Source organism: Aotus nancymaae, unplaced genomic scaffold (assembly GCF_030222135.1).
Source record: "Aotus nancymaae isolate 86718 unplaced genomic scaffold, 86718_ANA_hifiasm-v0.15.2.pri h1tg000008l, whole genome shotgun sequence".
Taxonomy (NCBI): Eukaryota; Metazoa; Chordata; class Mammalia; order Primates; family Aotidae; genus Aotus; species Aotus nancymaae.
In genome coordinates this window covers 39,942,001-39,969,645 of record NW_026988419.1, presented here as the reverse complement: position 1 = coordinate 39,969,645, position 27,645 = coordinate 39,942,001, and the positions used below count along the sequence as shown (strand labels likewise).

At 33.8% G+C, this 27,645-nt stretch overlaps 1 pseudogene; it reads right to left on the bottom strand.

The window, feature by feature from the left end:
- Positions 1-831: 831 nt before the first annotated feature.
- Positions 832-3,404, bottom strand: LOC105718365 (dnaJ homolog subfamily C member 17-like; annotated as a pseudogene).
- Between the last annotated feature and the right edge of the window lie 24,241 nt (positions 3,405-27,645).

The following is a 27,645-nucleotide window of genomic DNA, read 5'->3' as shown; positions in this document are numbered from 1 at the left end:
GATTTATGTATGTCTCCATACTTTATGAATGAGAAGAACATATCAAAATGATGAGGCAGTCTGGGTTCATTTAGCTATGGTTTTATCACTTGACATTTTACTTCCATCAAGTTCATTGATGACTTTTTTTCCTCAGATGGCGAAAAATGACTTGAAGTATTCCTAATCATTTGTATCAGTTCCCAGTGTATTATTTCTCGACTCTGAATGCACATTTCAACATATGCTCTAAAAAAAATATTTTAAATAATTTTTCTTTTAATACAAACCGTAGAGGGTGCTTAACGAACAGTTAAGAGCAGGAGAAAGAGCCTCCCTGTGTGAGCTGGGTGTCAGCAGGAGGGGATGAGGATCTCTAGCAGAACCTGCCCCAGTCACCTGCCCACGCTTTGTCCCTCTGTGACACTGCAGCCTCTGTCTGGTGATAATCTTTCCACAGCACTTTCTGGAAAACGGATCCCTCCCAGATTGTCCACTCTGAAGATCTCCTGCCCCACCAATTGCCTGGAATCCCTTAGATACACGTGCTTCGAGTTGTTGATCCCCTACACCCTGAAGAATGGTCTTTCATTTGCCAAGGAGCTCAGATCAGCTCCTGTCTGGCCAAAATTGAGAAGTTCCTTGGTATCCAGTGAACTGACCCTCATTTTCTCCAATAAAGTCTGAACACCTTCTAAGTTTGTCCTTGGGTACTCTCCATCGGCCCTAAGATACCATACAGAGTTTCCTTTTATCTTATCATTCCTTCTTTCTTCTAAAAAATAAAAATAAAGAAAGTGTATTGGTGACTGAAGAAAAGGGCTGCAGGCCTGCAGGTGGCCGGTGCCGCGGCTACGTGGGCTGCCCCTCCCGGTCTTGCTGCTGCATTCGCGAGACCCGCCATAGCCGCCGGCTGCCTGGCGCATGCGCATCATGACGAGGCTCTCCAGTCCCTCGACAGCACTGAGCCCTTGGACAGTCCTGGGTGACTGGGGCCCACAGAGCCCTGGGGCTGTCCCTCCAACCGGGAAATCTTCAGAGGGTTATCCACAAGGACAACTTCATTGTGGACAGCCAGCTCCGCAGCCTTGACAGTAGCACACTCCTCCACAGCTGTGCCTGCCTTCTTACTGGAAAGCACCAGGTTGAGAACCTCACCATACTTTTGCAAAAGCCTTAGGAGGACGTCTTTGGAGTAGCCACCTTTGGACTCCTCCTCCTTGCACTTCCATTTCAGCTTTAGTTTGGGGGTTCCTTGGCCTTCAGTGTTTCTTGTCTTTGCTCTCAACCTCTGGTCATGCTCGTGGCGTATCTGCTCCTGGATCAGCCTCTGCTGTTTGTCTAGCTGCTAGGAACCCTCTTCGCTTAGGCGTTTGATCTTCTAGCTCTGGTGTTCTGGTGTTCGAGCTCCCTCCTCCTCCTCACTCTCCTGGGACAGGGCCTGCCGCTTTCTTGCCTCCAGATCGAGCTTCACTTTCTTTCTTTTCTCATCAAGTTTTTGGGTCCTCTCTGCTGCCTGCTTCTTGGCTTTCCTGACCTAGTCATATGCAGCCTGGCGGCAGCATCAATCAACACCTCCCAGACCTGAGAAAGCTGGTGGAAGAGTTCAGCTGCTCTGGGATTACCTGGATTTTGTCTGGGTGGCAGGAGAGGGCCTTCTGCCTACATGTCTTCTTCACCTCTTTGTCCGCCGCCTTCTCCTCAATGCCTAGCACCGCGTACAGGTCCATCTGCAGGAGCTCCTTGGTCACCACCACGGTTCTGACTGATGGATTGGTACTCCTTTTTTCTTTCTTTCTCTTTCTTTCTTTTTTCTTTCTTTCTTTCCTTTTTTTTTTTTTTTTAATCGCACTTCATACTGCTTTGTATCAAACATCCTGTTAATCTACTCGGTGATGTTTATCTCCTAAATAAACCCAGACTGCCACATTATTTTGAATTGGTCTTCTCATTCATAAAGTATGGAGATGTACATGTTTCTTACAGATAATTTATGAACAAATTCCTGTGTTCATAGGAAAGGCAAGTCATTGCAATTGAAAATGCATTGCAATATTTTAAAATAGCATTATTTACTTTTAGTTATGGATGATTTTAATAGCATACAGAATGAATGTGCATTTTCAGGAAAGAAGCATTTCAATTAAAATATTGCAGATGGGTTCCTGAAATAGAAGATAATGTCTAACTTAATGGAGTTCTTTGAATATCTATTCTATAGCAAGTGTTTGTGAATTTAAAATTTCTATTAATTTCCTGATGATTTTGACATTATCCTATATTTAAAATTGGAAAACTTCTAATTTTTCAACAGGAAAAATGAAGAAAAAATACACTTAAGAAAATCATTTAAAATATGCATATTTTATTGATACTTTGTAAAATAGAAAATTTACTTAGCATTTTAATATATTTCTCTCGTTTTTACAAATAAATTTGACAAGTTGAAAAAAAGTTTCTAAGAATTAGTCTGTAATGACCGGGCTCAGTTAGTGGCTCAAGTCTGTAATCCCAGCACTTTGGGAGGCTGAGGAGGGCAGATCACCTCATGTCAGGAGTTGAAGACTAGCCTGGTCAACATGGTGAAACCCCATCTCTACTAAAAATACAAAAATTAGCCAGGCATGGTGGCAGGCGCCTGTTATCCCAGCTACTCAGGAGGAAGGAGATTTACTTGAACCTGAGAGGCAAAAGTTGCAGCAGTGAGCCAAGCATCGCACCATTGCAACTATAGCCTGGGGGACAGAGTGAGACTGCATATCAAAAAAAAAGAAGAAGAAGATGAAAGAAAAAAAAAGGAAGAAAGAAAATAATTGGTCTGTAATTAATTTATGCCTTTTAAAAATTGAGTGTAGAATGTTTGGGATCATGTGTATCATTCAGATTACATCAGAAGTACTAAAGATTCAAGCAAAAAAATGCACTACTTCAGGAAACCCCAATTTATAGATGCTTGAATTGGGAAATTCCAAGACAATATTATAAGGCTATTAATTATATTTGAGGCTTACAAAGTTTAGTTCCACTTGAGTTTAATGATGTGTCTTAGTAATACAATATATTAGAAAACAGGCATAAATATGAACTCTATATAGGGTAATCATTTTGCATCCTTTCACTTTGTGAAAACAAATGAAAGGTTTTTGGATTTGGGGTTATTTTAATTTTGCTTATTGAGGATCATACTTTACTACTGCTCTTTCAAATTTCCATTTGAGAAAAATTAATTTAACCAGGCTTGTCAGAAAAATATGATTTGCTAGGTTTGTGAAGGGACAGTTCACTATAGATTTTGGGGGAAGCAGCAAAGGAGAAAGGACTTACAGAGTGCCTACATAAATTGGTTCTGAGGAACATATATACTGGGAACAGACCACAGCAAACTGCGGGAGGCCTTTGGGGAGGCAAACTTCTCCATGCCTCATGTTCCGGTGCAGGGTGACCTAGGCTCTGTTACCATAAACACTGGGCTCAAGGACGTAAAACTCCTTCGTAACATTGTGACATAGCCAGCCTTATAGGCTCCTTGTAAGGCCAGCATTCCACCAGCTGGACATAGATAATAGACTAAAGATAACCACATGTTCTTGTTTCATGAAACTCCCAAACCGCCACTATTATCAAACTTCAGAATGACACACCAGTTCCGGCTCACTGATTCACCCCACCATCACATCAACCTCTCCCCACCATCACTCCATCCCTACTCTATAGATCAAAGTGATTGTAACCAAGAAATGCTGTGATGAAGCTAAGCTTGGGGCCTTCACTGCCTCCATTACAAGTGATGGTCCCCTGGTCCCAGTATTTACATTCTTAATCTGTCTTTTTCTCATTCTTTTGTCGCCACCAAACTCGTGGTACCCAAAGGTGTGATGTGGGATTTGTTCCCTACATATAGAGACCAAAAATAACTGGCACTGTGGATCTACCCCCAGTGATGCTTTAGTGATCCTTACAGATTGATTTGCTGGGCTCTCTTTCTATGGCCTGTTTTTCTATTTTGGCTCAGCCTAGAAAAGCTAGTGTCCAGTGAATAATATGAATGTTACTTAAAATGTGCACCTAACAATATCCCTATACTCTTAAGTTTATAAGGGGCATGCATATATATAATTTCAATAAATCCTTAAAAAGTAAACCATCAAGTCAATAAAAACAGACATTTTCACAATATAAAATTTTCAGAGGCAGGGAAGTTAATATTAATCTTTTCTTGGACACATTTGAATGTATTATTATTAAAACATGAATTTTGCATGAAATGTATCACTTAATTCTTTCCACAACTCACATGATGTCACGTGATTCTGAACAATGCAAGCTCAAAACTTAAAAAGATTAAAAGTGTCTGTAGATGCAGAAGATATGTATATAGTTTAACCAGGGTCCAATTTAAGCCTACCTACATCTAAGATTCATGTATTTCCTCTGTACCTTAATAGCTCTTCCTTTCTCCCTTCCTTCCTTCCTTCCAATGATTTATTTGTCATAAAATAAATGAAAGTGGTATACTCTGTGCTGTCCATACACCAAAGTGTAAGATCTTGTTCTTGTGTTGAGAGACATTTCACAAACAGATTGCAAATAAATAATCATTATGCAAACTCAGGCCTTTTCAAATTGATACAATTTTTCCCCCTTTATTTTGTAATAGGCTCTCAATTTTGAATATTGATTTGCTCATATATGTGCAGAACAAATCACATTTCAATAAAGATGGAGAGCAGAAAATTTTACCTTTAGAAAACAGAATTCTAGGCCAGGCGCGGTGGCTCACGCCTATAATCCCAGCACTTTGGGAGGCCGAGGCGGGTGGATCACGAGGTCAAGAGATCGAGACCATCCTGGTCAACGTGGTGAAACCCCGTCTCTACTAAAAATACAAAAATTAGCTGGGCATGGTGGCACGCACCTGTAGCCCCAGCTACTCAGGAGGCTGAGGCAAGAGAATTGCTTGAACCCAGGAGGCGGAGGTTGCGGTGAGCCGAGATTGCGCCATTGCACTCCAGCCTGGGTAACAAGAGTGAAACTCCATCTCAAAAAAAAGAAGAGGAACACAGAATTCTAGCCCCCAAACTCTGATTTTAAAACTTGCTTTATATCATATGTTAGTATGATGTTGTTGTTATTGTTATTTTGCTGCTCAGAGAACTCATGGTTAAAATTTACATATAGTAGGGGATTATGTGTGTCAAATATGTCCTAATAAAATAGTAATTAAGGAGAGTTAAAGGACTTTATGGTAACAAGGCACTGTTACATTTTTTAAATTGAAATATAAAATATGTACATAAACTATAGGTGTATAACTTGATCAATTTATACAAAATAAACAATCCTATAGAAGCTTCTTTAGTTTAAGACACAAAAAATTAGAAGCATCCTAAAAACACCAGGAGGAAGGAAGTAATCATTAAGATATAGCATGATATAGGATTCTGGTTAGTTTAAGTTGTTCTAGTTCCTGATTTTGCTATGGATTACAGGTAGTTCATGATAATTCACTGAGGTTTACATTTTAATTAAGTGTAATTAATTATGTGCATTACATTTCACACTAAATACATCTTTAAAAAGAACCAATCAATCTATAGTATTAAATATTTTCATTATGTAAAGTTTTGTTTGAGAAAATGTGCTTTGATATGAATTTTTGTTCTTTGTCAAAAATCTTGAATGTATGCATCAAAATTTGCTAAGATATTTACTCTGCTTACTTCTTGATATCATGTAGCATTGTCAAACATCGTCTATTTTCTACAAATCAACAAATGTATAAAAAATTTTTCATTTCCTTTTATTCAAATACATTTAAGGAAGATGCATAGCACATCTTCAATTTTCTTGATATCTCTCACAATATCATCTATGAAGTTTTAAAGTGGAGTAATTGTCTTACATGTTAACTTGTATATATATATTATAGAATCTCACTCTTCTACAAATCATGATTTAGAAATTCTATATTTCATTTGCCAAATTTTTTGTCTATTTTTAAAAGAAAAAAATTATACCTTTTTCTTTTACCACAATATTTCCTCTACTTTGCTTTATTACATTGCATGAATTACAAATAAAAGTGTCTGCAATGACAAACATCTCCACAGCTGGACATTTCAACACAGACTTTTTCCTTTGGTTATAGCTGCAGATAGAAAACTAAATGAATGCCACTTTCCTCAACTCTTCTGTAAAAATAATAACACTTTAGTCAATATTGAACTCTTGAGGAGGGATAACATGAGGAGAAATGCCAGATATAGTGACGGGGGGATGGAGGCAGCAAACCACGTTGCCATGTATGTACCTATGCAATAATCCTGTATGTTCTGCACATGTACCCCAGAACCTAAAGTGTGATATATATACACACACACACACACACACACACATATATATAAAACTATTAGTATTTGAGATAACATGCACAACACTAACTCTTGTATATGTATATCAATTTTCTCTCCATTGTTCTTAAGTGATTTCACCTTTTTCTGTGCCTTTATGTTCTGTTCTACTCTTCCACTGTGCATTGTTTTCTCATTGTTTTTACTGTCCTCAATTGTCTCACTTTATTGGAGAGGTGAGAAGAGCTCAATGAATATTATCAATTTATATGAACTTATTTTTCTTGAATCAATTTGATATTTAGAAACATCTGGATTAGTGACTATTATATTTATACCCATCTAAACAACTGGTATGTTAAAGACAGAAGTCATTCTTACTTATATATAGAGAAGAGGATACCAAAAACTCCAGACAGACCATTCAAATTTGTTTTAAATACTAATAAATTCTATGTGCTTTCCAACGACAAAATCTTCCCTTTACACAGGTAATTTTTTAAAACACCTTTATATGGGTTGTGCAGATATGCCAATAGAAATAGAAAAAAAAAATTATTGAACATAATAATCTTGAATTAACCACAAATTTTCTCATATGACAAGATATATACAAAAATATGAGAAATGTAAAAGTAAATAAAAAATTAAGTTTAAGGCCCTTAAATGATGAGAATATTGTGTCAATGACCCTTATGTGTATTTTTTTTTCCTCCTGTCAAAGAAAAATCTTTTCGAGACAGGGTCTCTGTAGCCAGGTTGGAGTGCAGTGGTACAATGATAACCCACTGCAGCTGTATCTCCTGGGCTCTAGCAATCCTCTCACCTAAGCCTCTTTAGTATCTAGGACTACAGGTGCACACCACCACACTCGGCTATTTATTTATTGTTATTATTATTATTATTTTGAGATGGAGTCTTACTCTGTCACACAGGCTGAAGTGCAGTGGCATGATCTTGGCTCACTGCAACCTCCATCTCCTGGGTTCAAGCAATTTTCCTGCCTCAGTCTTAGCTGGGATTACAGGTGCCCACCACCACACCCAGCTAACTTTTTCTATTTTTAGTATAGATGGGGTTTCACCATGTTGGCCAGGCTGGTCTTGAACTCCCAAACTCAAAAGATCCACCCACCTCAACCTCTCCAAGTGCTGGGATTACAGGCATGAATCATCACACTGGCCCAAACCAAGCTAATGTTTAAAATAGTTTTTGGCAGAGACTAGTTCTTATTGTTGCCCAGGTTGGCCTCAAACTCCTTTGCTCAAGCCATCCCCTTGCCTCAGCCTCCCAAAGTGTTTATATTACAGGTATGAGCCACTGCACCATCTGCCTTTGTTTTACATCTCCCTGTTTCTACGCTCTTTGCCACTTTACTTGGATTTGCCTATTGCTTGAATCTGGGTTTGGTCATGTGATTTGCTTTGACCAATTGAATGTTAGCCAATATCATGCAAACAGGAGCTTGAAATGTGCCTATATGATTGGATTCTTCTCCGCTCTCAATTTTTTTTTTATCAATACCACAAATATATACCCAGACTAGTCTACTGGAGGGTAAGAGATGTGAAGTATATCTGAGTTGCTCTAGTCATCCCAGGTATGCACAGCCTAGATAAGCAAATAGGCTAGTTAATCCCCAGACTTATAAGTGAGCCTAGCCAAAAACAACAAAGTCACCAACTGACCCAAAGACAATTGGTGAGATGATTGAAATAGATTGCTTATTTGTATCATGCTTTTTCTAGAGTTATTTAAATTTTAAGGTATGTTTTTGTGAAACTTTAATACAAATAATGATTCAACTTAAATTTAAGATTTTTAAGATGTTTTTGCAAAACTGCATCTGCTCTGATTAATATGCTTATAAATTATAAATAAATTTAAATATAAAGCAATTTTTATCACTATTGGGTAATTTAAAAATTTCTATTTAATATGAACACTTCCACGTAAATTGTAACTGCAGTATGCACTTGATGATAGCAGCAGCTGCTTACTGATGGGTTTTTAGTCCTCAGCTATTTTGAGAACTAAACCCCAGTGGGAATTTTGTCAGTGTCAATCCCTATTACTAATTGCTGACAAATAACCAATACCCCAGGAGCAAGATTCCTGTTAATAACTTATGAAAAACAAACATACGGAAATGTTGACATTATCTTAATTTTCTTGCAATGTATATTTCACTTGGATATGAAAAAAAGACATTGTCTATTTCAGTAAAGTACATGTGACTTTGGCAGAGAGTATGCATGATTTTTCTTAATGTGCTTTTTTGTATTGTTTAAATATGGCTTTTTGAGGTAAAGAAAGTGTGTCTGGAAAACACCAGATAAACTCAAGTGTGACACCAAAGTAAAGAAATTCCATTAGCAAAATAGGCTTTTTGTAGAAATTTGTAAAATGGTATCTTTGAGTGTGCGTGTTTATTCATGGCATTCTCCGCTGCAGTTTCTTTATCAAAGTTAGTGGTGCCTAAGGTAGCAATGTGAATGATCAGAATAGAAGCCTCTAGGAGATTAAACATGAGAGGACTTTTTCTACTGCTTCCCGCCCCCTTACTGCCCCACAAGATACCAGCTTTAATACAGTATAGCCAAGATAGTAAATCACTTTTAAAACACAAACATTTCTTCCTTGGGATGGTATGTCCTTATGAAATCACAGAGGAGGCTTCTGTGTAGACATAGTCTTCTTAGAATAAATGAGATTAATTTCCTTATAAAGGGTGGCCATAAATCATAGATTTTTATTCTCTCAAGAAAATTGTATATTGTTACATTTTGAATAGTAAAATAAAAGTTGAATTCTTTCTCTACTTAGAATATAAAAAGTTGCCATTGACTATCACGTTCACTCAAAAAAAGGGATATAAGAAAAAAATATATATGTGTTTAAATATATATACACACATATATATACATATTTTTAGAGAGAGAAAGAGAGACTTAAATCTATCTATATCAATAAGAAAGGTGCTACGAGTATATTAACTACAGAAAGTAGACTTTAAGACATCCAGGGAAACAAAGAATGAAATGTATTAAAAAAGAAGCAATTAATCAGATAACATAGCAATCTTACAGGTTCATATTTTTAAAATAATTTTTTAATGTATAAAGAAAACAGAGAATTGAAGAGAGACAAACTCATGATCATAATTGAGGACTTTAATATCTGTTTCTCAGTAATTTTTAAAACAATTAGACAAAACTGATAATTATAAAGATTTCAACATTATCAATCTACTTGACCTTATAGAACACTCTATTAACAAATACATATTTATTTGAAATATATGCAACCTTAAATATATACTAAATAATGAAGCTGGTCTCTCTCTCTCTTTCTCCATATATATATATATGTATATTAATTTAATATATATATAAATTAAATATAAATATACATATAAATATATATATAAATTAAATTTGCAGTCCATATTTTTGTTACTATGGCTGTGTAAACATTTGTTTTTCACTGCTGAACTGCCTATTACCAGAATAACGTTTTACATTTTTTTATTTTATTTTTTCATAAGTTATTAGGATACACGTTAGGTTACATGAGTACATGAGTAACTTCTTTAGTGGTGATTTGTGAGATTTTGGTGCACCTGTCACCCCAGCAGTATACACTATACCATATTTGTAGTCTTTTATCCCTTGCTCCCCTTTCACTCTTCCCCCCAAGTCCCCAAAGTCCATTGTATCATTCTTATGCCTTTGCATCCTTATAGCTAAGTTCTCACGTATCAGTGAGAACATATGATGTTTGGTTTTCCATTCTTGAGTTACTACACTTAGAATAATAGTCTCCAATATCATCCAGGTCACTGCAAATGTTGTCAATTCATTCCTTTTTACGGCTGTACAGTATTCCATCATATGTGTGTGTGTGTATGTATGTATATACAGATTATTTATCCACTCCATGATTGATGGGCATTTGGGTTGTTCCCACGATTTTGCAATTGTGAATTTTGTTGCTGTAAACATGCCTGTACAAGTTTCTTTTTTGAGTAATGACTTCTGTTTCTCTGGATAGATACTGAGTAGTGGGATTGCTGGATCAAATGGCAGTTCCATATTGTTTTCCTTAGTGGTCATACTAGTTTACATTCCCACCAGCAGTGTAGAAGTGTTCCCTGTTCACTGCAGCATGACAATATCTACTGTGTATTTTATTTTATTTATTTTTTTTTAATTTTGGCCATTCTTGCAGGAATAAGGTGGTATTGCATTGTGGCTTTGATTTGCATTTCCCTGATCATTAGTGATGTTGAGCATTTTTTCATATTTTTGTTGGACATTTGAATATCTTTCTTTAAGAATTGTCTACTCATGTCCTTAGCTCACCTTTTGATGGGACTGGTTTTTTTCTTAATGATTTGTTTGAATTCATTGTAGATTCTAGATATTAGTCCTTTGTCAGATGTATAGATTGTGAAGATATTCTTCCATTCTGTGGGTTTTCTTTTTACTCTGCTGACTGTTCATTTTGCCGTGCAAAAGCTCTTTAGTTTAACTATGTCCCAGCTATTTATCTTGATTTTTATTGACTTTGCTTTTGGGTTCTTGGCCATGAAATCCTTGCATATGCCAATGCCCAAAAGGGTTTTTCCAATTTTATCTTCTAGAATTTTTATAGTTTTGGGTCTTAGATTTAAGTCCTTAATTCATCTTGAGTTGATTTTTGGATAAGGTGAAAGATGAGGATCCAGTTTCATTCTCCTACATTTGGCTAGCCAATTATAGTAGCATCATTCGTTGAAAAAGATGTCCTTTCCCCACTGTATATTTTTCTGTGCTTTGTTGAATATCAGTTGACTATATGTACTTGGATTTGTTTCTGCATTTTCTATTCTGTTCTATTGGTCTATGTGCCTGTTTTTATACCAGTATCATGCTGTTTTGGTGACTATGGCCTTATAGCATAGTTTGAAATCGGGTTGTGTGATGATTCCAGATTTGTTCTTTTTGCTTAGTCTTGCTTTGGCTATGTGGGCTCTTTTATTATTCCATATGAATTTTAGAATTCTTTTTTCTAATTCTATGAGAAATGATGGTGATAGTCTGATTGGGATTATGCTGAATTTGTAGATTACCTTTGGTAGTATGGTCATTTTCACAATATTGATTCTACCCATTCGTGATCACGGAAAGTGTTTGCATTTGTTTGTGTCATCTATGATTTCTTCCAGCAGTGTTTTGCAGTTTTCCTTGTAGAGGTCTTTTGACACCTTTGTTAGGTGTATTTCTAAGTATTTTATTTTATTTTGTTTGCAGTTATTGTAAACGGGGTTGAGTTCTTGGTTTGATTTGATATGATTTGATCACTGTTGGTGTATAGAAGAGTTCTGCCCCATTAAAATTGTTATAAAGTTCAGCTAGAGAATTCCTTCTCCCTGTGGGGTTTTACCTCCTGCTCCTTTGGCCACCCTCCCGATGTATCCCTGTAGTGCCAGGTAGGAATGTGCTCTTTGGGGACACAGTGAGCTCCCAGGGCATTTCTGCTGCTTCCTCTACCACTGTATTTCACTCTAACTTGACTCAGCTCCAGGTAAAGTCAGAAATGTCTCCCACAAACAGACCTTCAGCCTCTCCAGTGGGAGTGTGTGTTCTGGAGAGGTGGGTTTGCTTTTCCCACTTCCACAGTTGGGGCACTTACAGTATTTGGGGTATATCCTGTCTCTTGCAGGAGCAATCTGCTTTCTTCAGAGGGTCTGTGGGTCCTCACAGGGTTGCTGGTTTGCTCTTGCAATTGAACTGAGCTAAAATTCACAATGCAAGTCTCCGTGTGCTGCTCTGTCAGGAGTGGCAATCTAGTCCTGCCTCCTGTCTACCATGATCCCCAATTTCTTTTCAATATATATTAAAGGACTGAAATAGAACAGCATATTCTTTGCATAATTAAGCCATCATTAAGACATCAATACATATACAAAATTTTTTAAACAGTGAAAATTCAGCAAAATAATTTTAAATACCCTATATGTGAAAGAATAAACCACAAGAGGGATTATAAATTATTAGTTTCATAATAATCAAACCACATCCTACAAAAACCTGCAAAATTCAACAAAAGCAGTGATTTGAGTGAAATTAACAGTTTATACTATAAGAAATTGAAAGGTCTAAAATCAATGATAGAGGCTTTTAACTTAAAAAGAGCAAAATAAACCCAAAATAAGTAGAATAAATAAAATTTTAAAATAAGGACAAAACAATTGAAACATAAAATTAACAATGAAGGAAAATTTCAAAGCCTAAAGTTGGTTATTTAAAATGATCAATAAAATTGGTGAAGCTTTAATAAAACTAATCATGAAAAAGATAGAGGTAAAAATAAATTACCAACACTAGCTATAAAATAGGCATGATATAGTTCATATAAAAATGGTTATGTAAAAAAAAAAAAATCCTTATTGCAAAGAAAAACCCAAAATCATATTGATCCATTGGTAAAGTCTACAAAATACTTGTGGAAAAATAATACCAAAATTACACAAATCTTCCAAAACATGGAAGAGGGTGAAACAGCAGTTTTATGAGACCAGCATAACACCAATACCAAATGGTTAGCATTTTAAATTATAAAAGGAAAAGAATACAGGCCAATATCTCTTTTGAATTTAGACACAAATATTGCCAATAAAATATAATCAATTTCTATACAGCAATATACAAGAAGATAATGTATCATGTTGTTCACATAGGGTTTTCCTAGCCATAAATATTTTAAAAAGCAAATTCAATAGTGATAATTCACGATATTAAGATAATTAAAGAGAAAAATCGTTATCTCAACATTTGCAGCAAAAAAAGGATTTAAAAATATACATTTATACATCATTCATTTCTCATTGCAAAGCATATATATATATATCTGTAAGCCAATAATACAAGAGATCTTTCCTAATAAGATATTGCACATTTATGAGAGACCTACAAAAAAAAATTCTAAACAAGATAAGAATATAAATTATCTCCGTTTCTATGTATGATTATACCACAAGTGCTAGCCTATACAATAAGGAGAAAAAGTTAAAAGATAGAGGTTAAAAGGTTAAAAAAATCAATAGAAAAGCCACAGACTACAGGATGAAAATATGTAAAAGCTCCTTATTTAAAACATATGATATTATGCGGTGGCTCCTGCCTGTAATCCCAGCACTTTGGGAGATCAAGTCGAGCAGATCACCTGACGTCAGGAGTTCGAGACCAGCCTGACCAACATGGAGAAACCCTGTTTCTACTAAAAATACAAAATTAGCTGGGCGTGGTGGCATAGGCCTGTAATCTCAGCTACTTGGGAGGCTGAGGCAGGAGAATTACTTTAACTGGGGAGGCAGAGGTTGTGGTGAGCCAAAATCATGCCATTGCACTCCAGCCATGGCAACAAGAGTGAAACTCCATCTAAAAAAAAAAAGAAAAAAAAAGAAAAACAAAATCTTATGGATCAACAACAACAAAATACAAGAAATAATAATGTATTTATCAAAGTTGCTGTATACAGGTCATTATATAAAAATACGTTTTATAGCTATAAATCAATATAAATAAAGCAATATAAATTACCTGATAATAAATATAATGACAAATTTCTAAGATCTTTTCACAAAAACTACAAAATGATACTGATGAAGATTCAAGAGCTAAATAATTAAAGAGCCAAATAATATATATACCATCATTATTGAGACTAGAATACTCAATATTGTTACAATATTTATTCTCACCACCTTCATCTTTTTTGTGGAAATTGGTATGCTGATTCTAAAACTACATGAAAATGTAATGTATATAGATTAGCCAAAATAACCTTGCAAAAGAGGAACCACATAGTGGACTTTTACTATCTGACTTCAAGAATAGAAGCTTTGTTACTATAGTTAATATTGGTATACAGATTTAAAAGGGAGGGAACAAAAACAGAATCCAAAGTGATATGTGCATTTATAACCAATTGAAAGTTGACCTAGTTGATATGAAGGAGCAGATATATCTTTTCAATAAATGACTCTGGAACAACTGGATATATTAGTCAAAAGGTTTATTAAGAACATTTTTTATTATTTTTATATAAACTCTTATCTCACAGCTCAAGAAAATCAATTTAAGATGAATCTTAGACCTAAATATAAGCACTACCCATAAAACTTCTAAAACAAAGATTATCATTATGGGTGATGTTAAGCAGAAATGCATTAGAAAAAAAGGAAAATGGCTTTTTTAAAATGATAATTTGACTTCATTTAAAATAAACATTTGTTCTCATCTAAATAGAAAATCAATAGAAAAGCCACAGACTACAGGAGAAAAGAAACACTTAAAAAGCATATGTAGGGCAATTCACTAATATGAAGAATACATTAAAACTTACACAAGTCAATATTATAAATATAAATAAGCCAATTAAAATTGGCACAAACAAAAATGTGATTTTACATATGAATAAATTTTTGAAAGTACATGAAAATTCATGGCATCAACTAGAATTGAGAAAATGCAAATTAAAACATTATTGATACAACATTCTTTTCCCAATAGAATGAATACAGGCAAACTGAAAAATACTGAAAAAGATGTGGAGTCACAGGGAGTTTCATACACTGCTGGTTAAAATAGAAAGTGCATAACCACCTTGCAGGACTGTTGGAGAGTTTCTTGAATAGATAAATATTTCACTACTAAGAGTCTACCTGAAATAATAAAAACATATGAACTCAGAAAGACATACAGTAACGTTCATGGCAGCCATATTTATAATAATGTAAACAAGCCAACTGTCCCTTAAAAGGAGAATGAATACACACACTGTTACATTTATGCAATTAAAAATTCAAAAATGAAGAGGAAGTAATTACTGACAGACCTAGTGACATGAATGGATTTTAAAAGCTTATGAACAAGAAGAGCCATACACACTTACAAAACGCATTGTACTAGTTCATGTTTAAGGCTTTTAAGAATGGTCAGGCAAAAGTGATCTATGATGAGAGTCCATCCACAAACAAGCACAAATCTAATAGGATTTTTTTTAAAAGCACAGTATTTGTGAAGTCTTTAATCTTATATGAGAGTACAAAGATTTCTTAGTTTTCTACCAAGATTCATTTTTATGGACAATTGACAAATACTTTCAGGTAACGAAAGAGGACTTTTGCCGACAGGGTTCTGAAATCCAGTCTTTGTGCTCATTGTTTTGCTGCATATTTTAAGGTTTTACAGTGAGATATATGAAATAGTAATCTAAATATTCTCTCCATCTATTATGTACAGTGATGCCTCAGACAGGATTATATATCACATCCAAGGGGTGTTGTTAAGTAAAAACAGATGTAGTTCAACACTTTTATCTATTTGAGAAATTAACCATTACTGTACTGGAGGAATATAATGCTTTTATAAAGTTAACTAGTTGAAAAATTTGTCATCTTATTTCAAGGTGACAATTCATTATGTTCCTCCAAAGCTTTAAGGAAAGCTAGATATAAACCTCAGCTGTGACTAACACTGAACACAGAATTCCTTGACATCTGTGCCAGCTGTTCCTCTATTTGAACAATGTTTAGTTGCTGAATTGATGAAAAAATGTTATCTTCAAATGAAGCAATGACTTTGTATTTCACTATCTCTTTCATTTTTATTAAGGAAGTGCATAGGAGCAGCTTTTTAAAAATTTTTTATACATTAAGTTCTGGGATACAGGTGCAGAACATGCAGGTTTGTTACATAGGTATATACGTGCCATGGTGGTTTGCTGTATTTATCAACCCATCATCTACATTAGGTATTTCTCCTAATGCTCTCCCTCCTCTTGCCTCTAATCTCCCAACAGGCCCTAATATGTAATGTTTCCTTCGCTGTGCTCATTATATTCTAATTGTTCAATTCCCACTTATGAGTGAGAACATGCAGTGTTTTGTTTTCTGTTCCTATGTTAGTTTGCTGAGAATGATAGATCCCAGTTTCATCCATGTCCCTGCAAAGGACATGAACTCTTTCATTTTTATGGCTACATAGTATTCCATGGTGCATATGTGCCACATTTTCTTCATCCAGTCTAACATTGATGGGCTTTTGAGTTGGTTCCACATCTTTGCTATTGTGAATAGTGCTGCAGTAAACATACAAGTACGTGTTTCTTTATAGCGGAATGATTTATAATCCTTTGGGTAGATACCCAGTAATGGCATTTCTGGGTTAAATGATATTTCTAGTTCTAGATCCTTGAGGAATCACCACAGTGTCTTCCTTAATAGTTGAACTAATTTACAATCCCATCAACAGTGTAAAAGCATTCCTGTTTCTCCACGTCCTTTCCAGCATCTGTTGTTTCCTGACTTTTTAATGATCACCATTCTAACTGGCAAGAGATGGTATCTCAATGTGGTTTTGATTGGCATTTTTCTAATGACCAGTGATGATAAGCTTTTTGTCACATGTTTGTTGGCTGCATAAATGTCTTGTTTTGAAGAGTGTCTGTTCATATCCCTTGCCCGTTTTTTGATGGGGTTGTTTGTGCTTTTTATTCTTGTAAATTTGTTTAAGTTCCTGTAGATTCTGGATATTAGCTCTTTGTCAGATGGATAGACTGCAGAAAGTATTCCTTAGAAGGAAAACTAACAAACAGAAAGCAATATCGTCGACATCAATAAAAAGGACAACCACTCAAAAACTCGATCCAAAGACCAAAGGTAGATAAATCCATGAAGATGAGGAAAAACTGGGGCAAAAAGGCTGAAAATTCCAAAAACCAGAATACCTCTTCTCCAAAGGATCCAACTCCTTGCCAACAAGGGAACAAAACTGAATGGAGAATGAGTTTGACAAATTGACAGAAGTAGTCTTCAGAAGGTGGGAAATAACAGACTCCTCCGAGCTAAAGGAGCATGTTCTAACACAGTGCAAGGCACCTAAGAACCTTGAATAGAGGTTAGAGGAATTGCTAACTAAAATAACCAGTTTAGAGAAGAACACAAATGACTTGATGGAGCTGAAAAAACAGCACAAGAATTTTGTAAAGCATGCACAAGTATCAATAGCCAAATCAATCAAGTGGAAGAAAGGATATCAGAGGTTTAAGATCAACTTAATGAAATAAAGTGTGAAGACAAGACTAGAGAAAAAAGAATGAAAAGGAACAAGTAAAGCCTCCAAGAAATATAGGACTATGTGAAAAGATCAAACCTACATTGGACTGGTGTACCTGAAAGTGACTGGGACAATGGAACTAAGTTGGAAAAGATACTTCAGGATACTATCCAGGAGAGCTTCCCCAACCTAGCAAGACAGACGAACATTCAAATTCAGGCAATACAGAGAACACCACAAAGATACTCCTTGAGAAGTGCAACCCCAAGACACATAATCGCCAGATGTACCAAGGTTGAAATGAAGGAAAAAAATGTTAAGGGCAGCCAGAAAGAAAGGTCAGGTTACCCACAAAGGGAAGCCTATCAGACTAACAGCAGATCTCTTGGCAGAACCCTATGAGACACAAGAGAGTAGGGGTCGATATTCAACATTCTTAAAGAAATGAATTTTTGACCCAGAATTTCATATCCAGCCAAACTAAGCTTCATAACTGAAGGAGAAATAAAATCTTTTATAAACAAGCAAATTTGAGGAATTTGATCACCTCCAGGCCTGCAAGAGTTTCTGAAAAAAAAACACTAAATATGGAAAGGTAAAACCAGTACTAGCCACTGAAAAAACAACACAAAATGTAAAGAAAATCGACACTATGAAGAAACTGCACCAACTAATGGAAAAAATAGCCAGCTAGCATCATAATGACAGAATCAAATTCACACATAAAATTATTAATCTTAAATGTAAATGGGATAAATGCCCCAATTAAAAGACACAGACTGGCAAATTGGATCCAGAGACAAGACCCATTGGTATTCAGGAGACCCATCTCATGTGCAAAGTCACAAATAGGCTCAAAATAAAGGGATGAAGGAAGATATACCAAACAAGTGGAAAAAAAATAAAAAGCAGGGGCTGCAATCCTAGTCTCTGATAAAACAGACTTTAAACAAACAAAGATCAGAAAGTCAAAGAAGGACATTACATAATGGCAAAGGGATCAATGCAAAAAGATGTGCTAACTATCCTAAATATATTTGCACCCAACACAAGAGCACCCAGATTCATAAAGCAAGTTCTCAGAGACCTACAAAGAGACTTGGGCTCCCACACAATAATAATTGGAGACTTTAATACTGCACTGTCAATATTAGATAGATCAACGAGACAGAAAATTAACAAGGATATGCAGGACTTGAACTCAGCTCTGGACCAAGTGAATCTAATAGACAACTATAGAACTCTCCACTCCAAATCAACAGAACATATATTCTTCTTGGCACCACACAGCACTTAACTATCTCTTTTAAACTAAACTATATGTATTTCATTTCTGTGTATTTAGAAAATAAATAATATTAATTGATAGATAACTAGCAGTGGTTTTAGAGCAATAAAAGTAAAAATCTTACAAATTACACCTCATTAGCTTAGGGGCTGTAATTACATGCTGGGCAGTAAATTTCATAAATTGAAATGTGTTGTCTCTCAGCATATGATAGTATCTCACATTTTGGAATGGTTGAGTTATCAGCATGACTGCTAATACTTGGCATTTTCTATGATTTCCTTGCACGTGTTGCAATACAGCTTAAATTTTTAACTTAGAGTGGCAGAAAATAATTTTTATATAAGAGTGTTATTGCAGACAAAATTCCTGAAATTCATGTTTTTAAAAACATGTGCTTTTTTAGTTCTAATATTTCAATGTCAATGTATAATTTAATATATATAGTGTTAAATTGTACCAGCATTACTGAATTAAAAATTATTTTTGTCTATTTATTCTCAATAAGAACATCTACAGTGATTTGGAAAAGACAATGTTCTAATTATTTGTAAAATTAATTTGAAACAAAAGGTATAGAAAAACATATAGAATGCATTGTTAGGAAGCTTGTCTCTAACCTAGACTTTCAAGGACGTTCATAACAATAGTCTGATATTTGAAAATGGGAAGTCTTTTATTTTGTAAACAATTTTAAAATTTTTATGGGTATGTAGTAAGTGTTTGCATTAAGTCTTTTCAATACAAAGAGACAAAAAGCATAAAAAGGTTTAAGAAAGTGTGGAATACATCAACCTCAGGCCAACCTACTCTAAATGTTGTTTTTTAAATAAACATAATGGTAATTCCATTAACATGGAAGGTAGGTACTTGGTCACAGGAAGTACTATGCTACTCATGCAGTATTAAATTTGATATAATAAAAATGATAAAAAGGATTCTTTTATGGAGATGGAAAATACATAAATAAGCTTTAAAAAGCTCAAATTTGAAGAAAATATAATTGAAGAATAAATTGTAGAATTCTGCACGATTCCCAAAGCTATGGAAGCCTGCAATTTAAAACCAAGACAAGAAAATAATCACAATTACTTATTTTGTCTAGTTATATTGAATAACTTTCATTCAACTGCAAATTCTTCCCTCACAACCTGCAGCATCTATACTCTGCAGCTGTTTTAATGGGTGCTTCATGGATTTTCATAAATATATTCAGTCAATTAACACACACCATGTAAATTATCTTTCCATTTTATTCTACATCTGTTCTTTCCTGATGGCATTATTTGCTATGACATCCCTCAGCAAATAATGATTTTCCACCAGGGCTCCAAAGTGGTCCTGAGTTGTGTGGAATCATTAAGGCACTGAGACTACCTTCAGTTTCATTCATTAGTATGTAGAATATCTCCTTTATTCCTAGCCACTTGTATGTGACACAATCACGGACACCAAAAGAGGAGGGCTACTGACCCACTGATACAGAGATACTGTAAACCAGAACAGTAGCTTCTACTGATCTGTTTTTCCCTTGATCTCAATCTTCCATTGTATCTTCTTTTTAATCACTAATTGAGAACTGAGGAGTGCAGGGCTTGGAAGCTAACCTCAAGCTGTCTTCTCAGTCTTTTGTAATCCTGTACCCTACATTTTTGTCACCAAAATATTATTGGTTTTGTTTTCTCTATATTAAGAGAATGTATTAAACCTTCTTTTAATAAATTACTTTTTCCAAAATTGTATTTTGCTTTTCCTATGTTGTGGAAATCTTTATATTTGAAAAGCTGTGATGAATCAAATAATCAATTACTTATTGTGTCTTCATATGTTTATCACTGTGTAGTCTATTTTGAAAATGTAAGAGAAGCACAATGTCCCTGTTCACAAATAGTTTATAATGCATATTGAGAAAGAAGTGGAAAATAGGAATAACTATTAAAATCACATAGAATTCAAGGTCTTCATTTTATAGTACAATTAGTTAATCACTAAAAATGAGATGTAAATTATCAGTTATAAACCATAACTTTAATAATATTGAAACTATTATGCATGAGAGACAAATTTTAAATCATAATTTAAAAAACTATTACAAATAAAAATATAAAGATTGAAAGTATGTAAAATGGTTCTGCAGAAGACATAGAATTCAATTTTAATATGATGGCTTATTAGAATATAGATGTTTCTATTTAGAGATAGAAGAAGCATAGAATAATTCAGAAATTTCCAAGAATAGGAATGTCATTAATATGTAAAGAATTCAGTAAGAATCTCTAGTATTGGCAAAAAATACAAAACAGAAGCATTGATTCTTCATGAGTCAATCAATACATTCTAGGGGGAAAAAAGACTCATGATAGCCTTTCTTCAGGAGGATAAGGACAATAATATTTGCCAACCACTTTGAAGAAACAGGACAATTACCATGGTTGCCTTAAGAAAACAACTAATGATTTCCATAAGTGTCCTTGTGGGAAATGAAGACTTTAATATGACATGACAAGGTTCCAAAGAAATACTAACATATTATACTAGAAGGACAAGTTTGGTACAGTCCTAGACCACTATCTTAGAAAGCTGAAATTAGAATGTTGTAATCTGTTCACAGAGATATAGCAGGAGTGGTTTTTACTTTGAGGGGGCATTGAGGGTCCAGCTTTAATAGCATATTATTTGTTCTATTAATTATTTTATATATTTCATATAGTTAGAATAAAAAAGAAAGAGTCATTTTTGAAAAAGTTGTTAATTTAAAAATACACTATTTTATTTGAATGGCTTCCTCTCTTTAAATATATTTTAAATAGTAAAATGCTCTTTCTGTGAATATAACATTATGAAAGTTCTACATAGAGACTAAAATTTTTATATATTTTTAAAGTTATGCTATCAGTAGGTATGATTAAAAGTCATAAGATCCAAGGATTATGTAGTCATAAATATATATAATTGTACATCTTATAGCTTTAATTTCTTATGTTAACATTTAAAATAATCAGTTACTTTTAAATTTTATATAACTCAGATTAGTACACAACCAAGTGATTATATTTTGATAAAATATGATTTGTCATATGTTAAAGTACTAATATTTTCTAAACTATAATTTTATTATATGTATCAAATTGACTAATTTCTCATTTAAAAATTCTGAAGTTAAATAAAATAAATGAGTGTAGTAATTCTAAAATTTTGATCTAAATGCCAAAATTTCCCATTATTGAACTAGCTCTTCATAACTTTCTAAGTAATAGCAGTTTGCTTTATCTCAGAAATCACTTGTACTTGTTTGTTGTATTTTATATATTGTGATTTGTAGAGATGATGTATTAATCAAAAATATACACAAATATATTATTGTATAAGTATATTTTTTATTAGATATTAAAGTAATCTTTGTGTTTTATATTAGTTTTGTGAATGCTGTTATGTAGCTCAATTGGTTCTGGAAATTAATCTGTGATAGCCAAACATTGGTAGTTGCAATAAATTTACTCTGTGTTGTAGGCTAAAACATGACATTCTAAAATTTATCTACATCAAATTCCTGGAAACATATTTGGAAAAAAAAAAAGGTTTTTGTAAATGTGGTTACATTAACAATCTTGAAATGTGGAGATGATTCTAGATTATCTGGTTGTCTCTAAACTCAATGACAAATGTTCTTATAAGAAAAAGACAAAGGAGGATTTGAAACAAGTAGAATGCAGAAGATACAGAAAGAAGGAGAAGGCAACGTGACCCTGGAATCAGAGATCAGAGTGTTGCGGCTATAAACCAAGAAGCCAGGAACCACATACAAACTAGAAGACGCAGAGGTCAAATTTCCTGCTGGAACCTCTGCAGGAAGTTCAACACTGCTGATACCTTAATTTCAGAAATCTGGCTTCCAATACTGTGAGAATACATTTACATGGTTTTAAGTCATCAAGCTTATGGTAATTTCTTACGGAAACCATAAGAAACAAAAACATGATCTAAAACATCAAAATTGATTATTTTCAAGTAACCTAATAACCTATTGTTCCATTTCTTTCAAAAATTATTACTATAGTACTTCAGGGGGCAAAATCCACATCAGAAATTTATGTATACCAAAATGGATAATTTCCAGCAGTAGAGAATACTCTATTTCCCAGTAAATGTTAAGGCTTTTATTCCTTCAAGCAGAGCTTCTCAGTCTTGACATTATGAATCTTTTCAGCAGAGAAGATAATTTTCCGCTGTTGGACGTCTCATGCACTGTGGGCTTTTTAGCACCATCCTTGGCCTCCACCCATTGGATGCCAGTAGCAGTTTTCACTTTCAACAGTCAGAAATTTCTCCAGCTGCTGTCGAACATCCACTGGTGTGCAAATTCTCCCCTTATTAAAGAGATCTATGAAAACATTTCTGAAAGTGTACCTAGTATTTGGGACAAATTTCTCTGTAACTTTATATTTTGAATATGTTATTGTCCAAAAAGAGAACAGCATCATCTATGAATGCCCTTTTCTTTCAATGTGACCTTAACATACCTACTTTTGAGAGGTGGGGTCAGTGTTTCATCTTGTATGTATGGGTGGATTTGTGACTATGGTAGAAGTGAAACTGTGTGACTTTCAAAGCTATTTTTTAAGAGGCAATATATCTTTCTCTTAATTCTCTTGAAATGTTTGGCCTTGGAACCCAGCCATCATCCATTGAGGAAGCACAAGCAGCCTATAGAGAGGCATGTGGAGAGGAAGCAAAACCCCTAGCTTCCACTCCCAGTAGAGGTGCCTGGTGACCTTCATCCCTATTTGACAACCATATGATTGAGCCATCTCAAAAGTCAATGTTCTGGCTCTCAGTTGAATGACAGCAGTTGATGCTACCTGCGTCAGGGATGTGCTGTCTCTACCAAGCTCTTTCCAAGTGCATTTTTTTGTGAGCAAAATAACTCATTTTTATGAGCTTAAACTGCCAAATTTTGAACTACATTGTTACGCAGCGATAGATAACAAGATCATTATCCCAGTATGCATAAATAATAAAAAGAGAGGAGCTTTTGAGGAAGACTTCTCAGATATTCAATTTGATTTTTCCCGTTTCTTCCTAGTTTTCTTGCTCCTTCCCTTCCTCCTTTCCTTCCCCACTTTCTTTTTTCTTTGCTGCTTTCTTTCTTTTTCTTTCAAGCTTTACAAGTTCATCTTATACATTATTGAATGCTGATTAAATTTACTTGTATATTTACAAATGGCTTTTAATATAGATGACAGTGTTTACTTTTATGCAATTATAATAAAGCTGTTCAACAACTGTAACGCATCTCACTTAATGGAATAGTCTGTGCATCATAGTCCTCCTAACATCTTCCACCCATGCTTCAAAACACGAAAAAAGCAGAGTCCTTTCTGGGACATCCAATCATAGTGGATTACTCTAACTTTTATACTGCTAAGACATAAATATTATATTATATGTTGCTTATGTTCTCTTTTTGTTGTACATAGACATAGAACTTGAGAGTGGAGACTTTACTGCATTCTGTCTTTGCATTCTGGGTTCTATACAATGTCAGATTTGTATTAAATATTGAATAATTGAGCCTGTGATTTGCCAAGTTGAATATTTGAGAATTGTTCATAAAAATTGTGTTGGTATGAATGTGAATGAGCAAAATAATGACTTAATGTAAGTTAAAGTCATATAATTGGAAAGGTTATGATTACCAAGGTCGTAGGAAAATTGAATGAATGAATGACAAACTACAGAGTCTACCCAGTAAGGAGTTTTCCGTTTCCAGATCATTACTCATGTGATGAATAGCAAGGATAAACATAAAACTGCAATTATGCTTGAAATGAAATCATGTTTGTATATTAAATTACACAGTATCAATTAAAGCAAATGTTGGCTATTCAAAATATAGTGAAAATTTTGAGACAGTGAATTTAGAAAATACTAGAAGTAAATGAATCCAGGTGCTGAAATAAATAGTATGAATTAACAAAACCTAGAGAAATAAGATTATAGGGAAATGTCTATATCTAAAAAACATACATGTCTATGCGTTTATTTACTTCTGATTATGTATAGTTTGAGTCTAAAATCTAAGAATAAGTTTTTTCCTGGAGTGTGTATGAAAGATACAAAAATCCAATCATTCAGTGATCAATACAATATGCATATTTATGATTATCTCAAGACTTGGACTTGGAATATTGTGCTATTTTAAAAGTTTCTTGGTTTCATTCTTTCTGGCTTCTTAACTTTTTGATAATCAAATATTTAAGACTTTTAGAAATACTATAATACATTGAGACTTAATAAAATTACAAGTGAGAAAATAAACAAAAAGTTTAATTAAACACTTAAATTGTGTCTCTAGGAAAACAGGTGATCTTTGAAAAATGTCAAATTAAGTTATTAGGTTGATTTATGATGTTGTGATGATGTAAATGGCCTCTTACAATACATAATTTCCAGGGTAAAACAAAAATATATAATTTATAAATTTTATGACATTAAATTTCACATTTTCATAAAGAATTTGTTGCATGATTTTAATTCATCATTTATAACAATGCATAAATATTATTTTTATAAGCAAATTACGGAGTTGAACAATGACAAATTGTTTCCCCCTTGTGATAATGCCCATTAACTAATTTTAAGTTATTGAATAGCTGGCTGATTTAAAGTATATGCCTTTAAAACATGCTTCTTAAATCTACCCTCCCAAATTAGCATTTGTTACATGCTTGTGCTATTACAATTTCTTTGTTTGATAAACTGTATCCTATTCAGAAGACCTCATGCTTAACATAGTATTGAATATGTATCTTGTTGATTTTCAAAGGCTCTATTGAATACTTATGAATAGCTGCGATACTATTCATAAGTAAGCTGAAAGAAAATACTACTATTCAACATCATGTAGCACTTTTCAGATTCACAAGAGTATGTAGATTTAAGTAATTATTACTCATAATAATCATAAAAACGCTATTTTCTCTTTCTAGATGGACAAATAATCTTAGACCATAAATTGGAGAAATAAAATAAATCGCTTAATATCTTTTTGCTTATTACTACTTCTTTAAAACTCCTCATTATCTACTCTTACTTTAACAGGACTTTAACAAGAAATCAACCACATACCTAATTTCTTGAATAATGAAATGAAATACCTGAATCTTTGAAGTATAAGCTTTTTATTGCTCTTTCTTACCACTAATTTCATCTTTTTAAAAGAAAAGCATCAATTTAAATATATTATTATAAGAAAAGCATCAACTTAAATATATTATTATAATAGCAGAGAATTAATAAAATTAATTATAACATAGAATGGTGAAAAAAAATCATGTTCTAATTTTGTTGTTTTGTTAGGTACTTAGAGATCTGAAGATATGCCCTAACCCTACAACCCAGCATTCGTTTAAGGATTTTTATTATCTTTTTTAGTTTCTGGTTTAGGAAATAAAAGAGAAATAACTAATTGCAATTACTGTTATTACTCAAATATACTGCACCTATCTCTGTATGTACATTATGCATTTGTTTCAATGGAATTCAAACATCATTTTTCTCTAGTAGATGTACTATGCAATGCTTGCAATTCTGTTTTAAATGTTTCTTAAGCTTTCTGTTCAATGTTATATTAAATGATGTCTGTGTATTTAAGGCTTTTCTAATGAAATATTAAAATTATGATTGGTTGTTAACACTTTCAATCTAATCTACTCCAGGAGAAGTTGACTGAGGAATACAACTCCTCTCTGCTTTGAAGTAGATACCTAGTATGGGAGAAACAGTGTGTGTCTATATTGAACAAATTACATACTTCATCACAAAAATGGAAATCCGTATCTGAAATTTGTATGAAAAATGCAACAAAAATCACAGTATCATAATAATATTGTATAATGTCATTTTGCATAGAGAATAGTGAGGATTCAATTGCTTCTTTTAAACTGGTCTCTATGTCTCATGGTGTTTTGAAACTTAAGCCTCATTGCTTATTAAAAAGATAATACTAAACTAGCATTACAAGGGAATTCATTCCTGATACTCAAAAGTCCCTAAGATGTTTGCTCAAGAAAAATAAGTCCCGTCTGCCATCTACAATCCACATAACAACATGTAAAGCTCAAAAATTAACTGGAGAGCTGACCCAGCCTTCTCCAGACTGCCTATTGATCCTATAATCTGCCATGTCTTTAGATTCTAAGCAGATTGTTATGCTTCTCTGAAACATCTTTTCAGCTATGACACAATGAATAAGATTAAAGCCTGGTCACTTTAACTGCCAGTATATAGAAATCACTAACTAAAATGGTTTTTAAACACTAGGTACTTGCTTTGAAGTACCAGGAACAAGGGGTAGGAATCATCATATGTTAAGAAGTTAAAATTTTGCCACTGAATATCAATATTTTTTTACTTGGTGTTACTATTGTATATCCTAATACCTTGTATAAGAATTAAAGTAGGAGTGTTTACAAAAGGAATTAATATATTTTAGGCAAGTGCATATAAGAGAAACTTCATTTAATTAGTTCTCAAATTATATTTTCTTTGGTTTTGAGGGCTTTTCATCTCAACATATGTATCTTTTTATATGGCTGACTATAAAAAATATATAAAATTGGTGTAATTTTTCTGTTTTATGACTTATTTAGTTTGTTTCTTTGAATCAATAACTTACATATTCTGTTATTCACCACTATACCTTAATGGGGAAAAAACTGAACTCACCAAGAAGAAAACACAAGATTTCAATAATCAAAAATGATATATTTCTGTATGTGTGTGTGTGTGTGTTTGTATATATATGTGTGCACCTAGAGAGAGGATATAAATATGTGAGTGGAGGGATAAGTGGGTATGTATGTGTTTGTTTATAGCAATTATTCTAGAGCTCCTTCTTTTAGACTAAGGAAATCCTTAGGTG